Consider the following 6,179-nt stretch of genomic DNA (forward strand, 5'->3'; position numbering starts at 1 on the left):
AGTGATACTATTTGGATTGAGATACTACATATATTAGTAAAGTTTATGAAAGATGGTGAATGATGAGAAGAATTTTAAATTTTTTTTAAAGGGTAAAATGTAATTTTATAAATTTATTTTTATCTATTAAAATTAATAATAATAAAATATAAATTTTTTTTGTTAAAACATATTTATAAATTTAAAAAATATAATTAAAAAAATAAATATATATTAAATGTAAATAGGTATAATTTAAAAATTATAATTAAATAAATATGTATTGAATAAATTAAATAAAAATAGTGTAAACATCTATTATAAAATTCAAAAATAAATCAGATCTTATAAAAAAAATTTAATATTAAAAACCCTGTAATAATGAAAAATAAAAAATATTAAAACAATAAAATATAACATAATTAACAATGGAAAATAATTTCATAAAAAATTATAATTAAATAAATTATAACTCATAAACATAATAATTATATATAAAAATATATTAATATAAACACAATAACAAATTAAATAAAAACAGAACTTCAAGTAATTTCTTAAAACATTAAACATATATTGTAAAATTGATAAATCACATCTTATATAAATAAATAAATACTATATTTTAACATTAAAAGATCTTACAATAATGAAAAATAAGAGATACTATAATAGTAGAATAAATGAGGATAAATTTAGAGATAACACATGTTCACGTAATTTTTCTCTACATCGAAGGAAAAGAATATTGACGGTTTACAGGTATATTATCTCTCCATCTTCTCCTGTAAATAATGCTAATTATGTGAAAGGAAATATCAAACACAAGTCATTTGAAAACTTAGAATTGTAGGAATAGGAGCACTTTTTTATTTAAAATAATAATAAATAACATGCGTAATATATATATATATATATATATATATAAAGTCATTTGGAATTTAATCATATTTTTTTGGGCCTTTAAGTGTAGTATATCAAGTGTAGTATCTCAGTTTAATATCCGATATATGAATCATTAATTCACACAATATTAAATTTATCTTTTGAGGGAAAGTGTTCATTACATTAGCTTGCTATTGGGACTCTTAGGCATCGCTCTTGTCTTAGACTACTGCAAGAGCCTGGTGCATCCCATTAAGAAAGAAAAAAAAAGTCATTTGGAATTGTAGGAATAGGAGCATTTTTTTTTTACCCCTTGAAACGCACGAAATTTATTTTTAAAATATACTATATTTATTATAGAATTTGGTTTGATCAAAATATAAGGATTTAAAATAATAATAAATAACATGCATAACATATATATATATAGATTTATTATTATATAATTTTAGAATAATAATAAATGTACTGATTGGTATCGAACGAGTCAGTCACTCGGTCTCGGTGACTGATTGACCGTGTCAAAACACATTTAAGGCACTTAATAAATAGCAACAATGACAGTTATGAAAAAAATTTATGAGTCGTGATCATGTCTCACTTAATGCGGTGACATCTCCGAGAAATCAGTTAAACACAAATATACAGATATACCAATACATCTCATTATAAATCAGAGACCATGCTACACATCAGTTAACAACTGATATTTGATAGATTCAGCCCATGACAATAAGGGCTCATGACTAAACACTATAAATAAACTTTGTACAGAGGTGTAAGGTACGCTTTAATCAGTTTTACAAATATACATTCTTTAGACATAGTACTTACTTGATCGTCAGAGTACCTTTTTCAGGTCAACCCCGACCAAGCACCAACAATAAAAGAAGGAGACTTAAAGGAAGGAACGAGGAGGCAACCGACACGTCAGTAATTGTACAACCAGTTTTAAGTACTATCTAGGTCCACTTTGCATATACAAATACAATTGGCGCCCACCGTGAGGCCGAGATAGGATTCAAAACCAGCCAAGCAACAATGGTGTCAACAAGCAATGCAATCAACAACGATCAGATCACTAAAGAGCATATCGCCATGTTTCAAACACTCAAAACACAAATGGAGGAGATGTGCCAAAACTGCATCGAAGATCAACGGAGGAATGAAGAAGAAGTGATCCTTCTCAAGGAGCAGAACAAAGATTTGAAACAACAACTCGACGGATTCGATCAAGGAGAACAATCTTGATCGGGCAACCACACTCACAACCAAGAGAAACCAGCGACTGCTAGGACGCAAACTCAGCAGGCGTCCCAACAAACCGAACAGGCTCGTGCGATTGATGACGATAATGATCCAAAAGGACATCCTTTTATTGATGAGATCATGGAGGCACAACTCCCCTCCAATTGGAAGGGACTCGGTATCAAACTCTAAGATGGTTCTACAGATCCGAACGAGCATATGAATGTTTACAAGACCCAGATGAATCTCTACACCACAAATAAGACGGTATGGTGTAAGGTCTTTCCCACTTCTCTCCAAGAGGGGGCACACAATTAGTTTACCCAACTCCCACCAAACTCAGGACAGTTTTAAAACTCGTTTGGTAAAGTTCAACACCTAGTACGCAACGAGACGATCACACCATATGTCATCCATACCTCTCCACAACACCGGGCAGGAGATTAGGGAACCCTTACGTACATTCATGGAGAGGTTTAACAAACTCTCTCTAAGAATCAGAAACCTCATGCCGGAGATAGCCATGCATCACTTGAACTCGACTCTCCGACCTAGCCAGTTCACTGATAGTTTGATAAAGAAACCAGCCAAGAATCTTGACGAACTGCAGAATCGAGCCACCAAGTTCATGCAGATTGAAGAGTTACGCGATTTTCACAAAAATGTTTGGGCTGAAAATGGAGGAGATAAGGGAAAGGAGAAAGACTGAGGTACCCGACCTACACATAGTTGATATGATAGATTCAGAGAAAACTGAGGCCCTCGGTTCCATACTTATATCCCATTAAATGTCGTGATGGGTAAAATCATGGATGAAGCTTTGCATGCAAATCTACTCCCGACACTGAAAAAGTTACAAAGTTCGAGAAATGCCGACATGTCAAAACAAAGTTGGTATCATCGCAACTTCGGACAAATGACCGAAGGCTGTAAGGCACTGAAGAACAAGATAGAGGATCTTATTCAAGCTAGTCATTTGTGCAAGTTTGTTCAAAGAGACAGGAGCTTGTATCAATCCCCACAAAGGGAGAGGTACCCTTCCAAAGAGTGGAAAGAGCAAAACATTCAACGTGGTCGAGAAGGATCACGTCACTTTGACGATGACCAATGCCCTACAAAATAACAGAGAAGGAGCGAAAGTCCTATATGATAGGGTCAACCTCAGAGTGAATGTCCTCGACGGAATGATCGCCCAAGATGTGACGTTCGTGAGGTCATAAATACCATTGTCAGCGGGATTCCGCTGGGAGGTAGCAGCAGAAGGGAGGGACGATCACGTCGAAGTCCTTCTCTAGAAAGCAGAGGTCCCAAATGATCGTTGGAGGATTCGTAGGGGGAGGATGTTCAAGTTCCACTTGTAAGAAGCTCCTTCGGGCTATCCAATTGGTCCACTCAGTAACTACTAGAGACTGACCAAGAATCCCCTCAATTCATTTTACAGATGACAATTTTACCGCTATCAATTCGGCCTAAGACGATCCCATGGTCATCACCGTAAAGATCGATAAATTTTCCATCACCAAGGTCTTGGTGAATCAAGGTAGCTCGATCGACATTTTGTACTGGAAGTCTTTCAAAAAATGAGGATTCTAGAATTAGAAATCCAGCCCTATAACGACCAAATTATTGGGCTTTCTAGAGAGCAAAAGGACACTTAGAGTTTCATTGACTTATATACCACGTTTGGAGAAGGTAGATATCTTTGCAAAACTATAAAGATGAGGTACCTTCTGGTAAATGAAAATACTTCCTATAATATATTGCTCGGTCGATCGTCCATTAACCACCTAAAAGCAATTGTGTCCACTCCATACCTTGCAATGAAGTTTCTCTCGGCAGTAGGTGACATAGTTAGCATCCATGTTGATAAAAAAATAGCTTGTGAATGCTATGTCGCAAGCCTGAAAGTTAAACCAACCAATTGACTTTAGAAAGCATCTTCGTGCAAACGGTCAACCAGAAGAAGATGATGCTCGCCAAGATCTAGAGGGTCAATCACAAATCAGTTTAGAGAGCGAAAATCCCCAAAAAGAAAGCACATGGTTGCCTTAGTCGACCTCGACCCTCGGCTGGACGAAGCTCGCATCGAACCAGGCGAGGACCTTCGCCCCTTACCCATGCGTGACGAAGAACATGCAACACACATAGGGACTTCCTTGAAGCCAGACGACAATAAACTGGTGAGTCAAACATTAATTGAAAAATGCTAACTTATTTGATTGGACAACCTTAGATATGCCCGGAGTAAGTCCAGACATCATCACACATCGTCTCTTCGTATACAAAGAAGCCAAACCGACCGCCCAGAAAAAATGAAAAATGGGTGAGGAAAAGCGTGTTGTCGTGCGACAAGAGGCTGATAAATTGGTCAAATGTGGTCATGGTTAAGAAGTCAAATGGCAAATGGAGAATGTGCACTGACTACACTGACCTCAACAAAGCCTGTCTGAAGGATTCTTATCCTTTGTCGAGCATAGACCACCTAGTGGATGGAGCGGTCGGCCACAATATTTTGAGTTTTTTGGTTGCATATTCCGGATACAATCAAATCCAAATGGATCCAAAAGATAAGGAAAAAACAACGTTCATGACCGATTGTGACAACTTCTATAATGAGGTCATGTCGCTCGACCTCAAGAATGTTGACGTCACTTATCAAAGACTGATGGATTGCATCTTCAAAGGGATGCTTGGTCGAAATATCTAGGTTTATGTCAATGATATTGTTGTCAAATATGAGTCCTATTTACAGCATATTCAGGATCTCAAGGAAGTTTTTCAAGCCCTTCGTGATGTGAGTTGACTTTAGTCGGTTCCATTTTAGAGGTGACATTTTACTTATGATTGAGATTTTAGTAATTATATGGTGAATGATGATGGAAGGCGGAAATTAAAAGAGCATAAAGGGAACAACATAGTGATTATGACCGAATGGAAAAGATGTAAAAACAAGAACATAACACAAAAATCAATGGCGGAATGGAAGATGTAAAATAAAGATGAAGGAAAAGGAAGCTTATGGATGATATGAGAGGGGTGGACACGCCACTTGAAGGGTGGTTTCCTCCAAGATAAGTGTAGAGGGCTACCACTTGAGAGCTATCAAATCACTCAAGATAAGACCTAATGCTAAAAACACACAAGCCTTACAAACACCTCACACAAATTGTGCCGCAACTTTTATATTCGAATTCAACGTGAAAATACAAGGAGGAAGGCATCCTATTTATTAGTGATGGTGCCTTGGAAAACAAGAAGCAAGGATAGGATGGGAAATATCAAAATAAAGTGCGGCTAAGGTTTTGACCAAGTCAATGTTGCCCCTATATGCCCACTCTTATAGAAACTAGGTCAAAACAAGCTAAAGTGATAAACACACCCCCTTCTTATGCTAAAGACACCTTATTCTACTGAAAACAAGCTAAAGTGATAAACACACCCCCTTATTATGCTAAAGGTACCTTATTCTACTGAAAACAAGCTAAAGTGATAAGCACACCCCCTTATTTTGGACTCCCGAAGTGAGCCCAATTTATTTACATCTTGTTTCATTCTTAAGAAGACCAAAAGGAAAAACATTTGATGTTTTGGTCTTTACTCATTTCTCATTCTGGTGATGCATGCTAGATCCATGGTAGAGTCTTCACTTGAAAGTTGAGATGACTTCTCATAGTATGAATAGTAATTTGAGTCCTTGGTCATATCCTTGTTGGCTTGGATTGTATCACTTCGAGACCATGGCATGCACCTCAATCCCGACAAATGTGCGTTTGGGGTAGAAGGAGGAAAGCTTTTGGGTTTTATGCTCATTCATCGTGGCATAGAAGCAAATCCAAAAAAAATGTAGGGCCATCACTGAAATGCGTAGCCACGAAAATGTGAAAGAAATTCAAAGGTTAATCGATTGACTAACAACCCTCTTCAGATTTGTGCCAAAGTTAGCAGAGAAAACTAAGTCCATCGTAGAGGGTTTAGTGTCCAGGGGGCAATTAAATTTCAAGCCTTGGCAAATTTTATAGCAGAACTTAGCCCTCATCAGATTGGGGATGAGGACCTCGAGTGGAACC

The 6,179-nt window shown here is 36.7% G+C and overlaps 1 non-coding gene across 1 annotated transcript; it reads left to right on the forward strand.

The window, feature by feature from the left end:
* The first annotated feature begins 926 nt into the window (after window positions 1-926).
* Window positions 927-1,117, forward strand: LOC137827380 (U2 spliceosomal RNA). The gene has a single exon (XR_011083749.1). It is a non-coding gene; the product is annotated as a U2 spliceosomal RNA (small nuclear RNA).
* Window positions 1,118-6,179: the final 5,062 nt, after the last annotated feature.

This window comes from Phaseolus vulgaris, chromosome 8, assembly GCF_000499845.2.
Source record: "Phaseolus vulgaris cultivar G19833 chromosome 8, P. vulgaris v2.0, whole genome shotgun sequence".
In the NCBI taxonomy this organism is placed as follows: domain Eukaryota; kingdom Viridiplantae; phylum Streptophyta; class Magnoliopsida; order Fabales; family Fabaceae; genus Phaseolus; species Phaseolus vulgaris.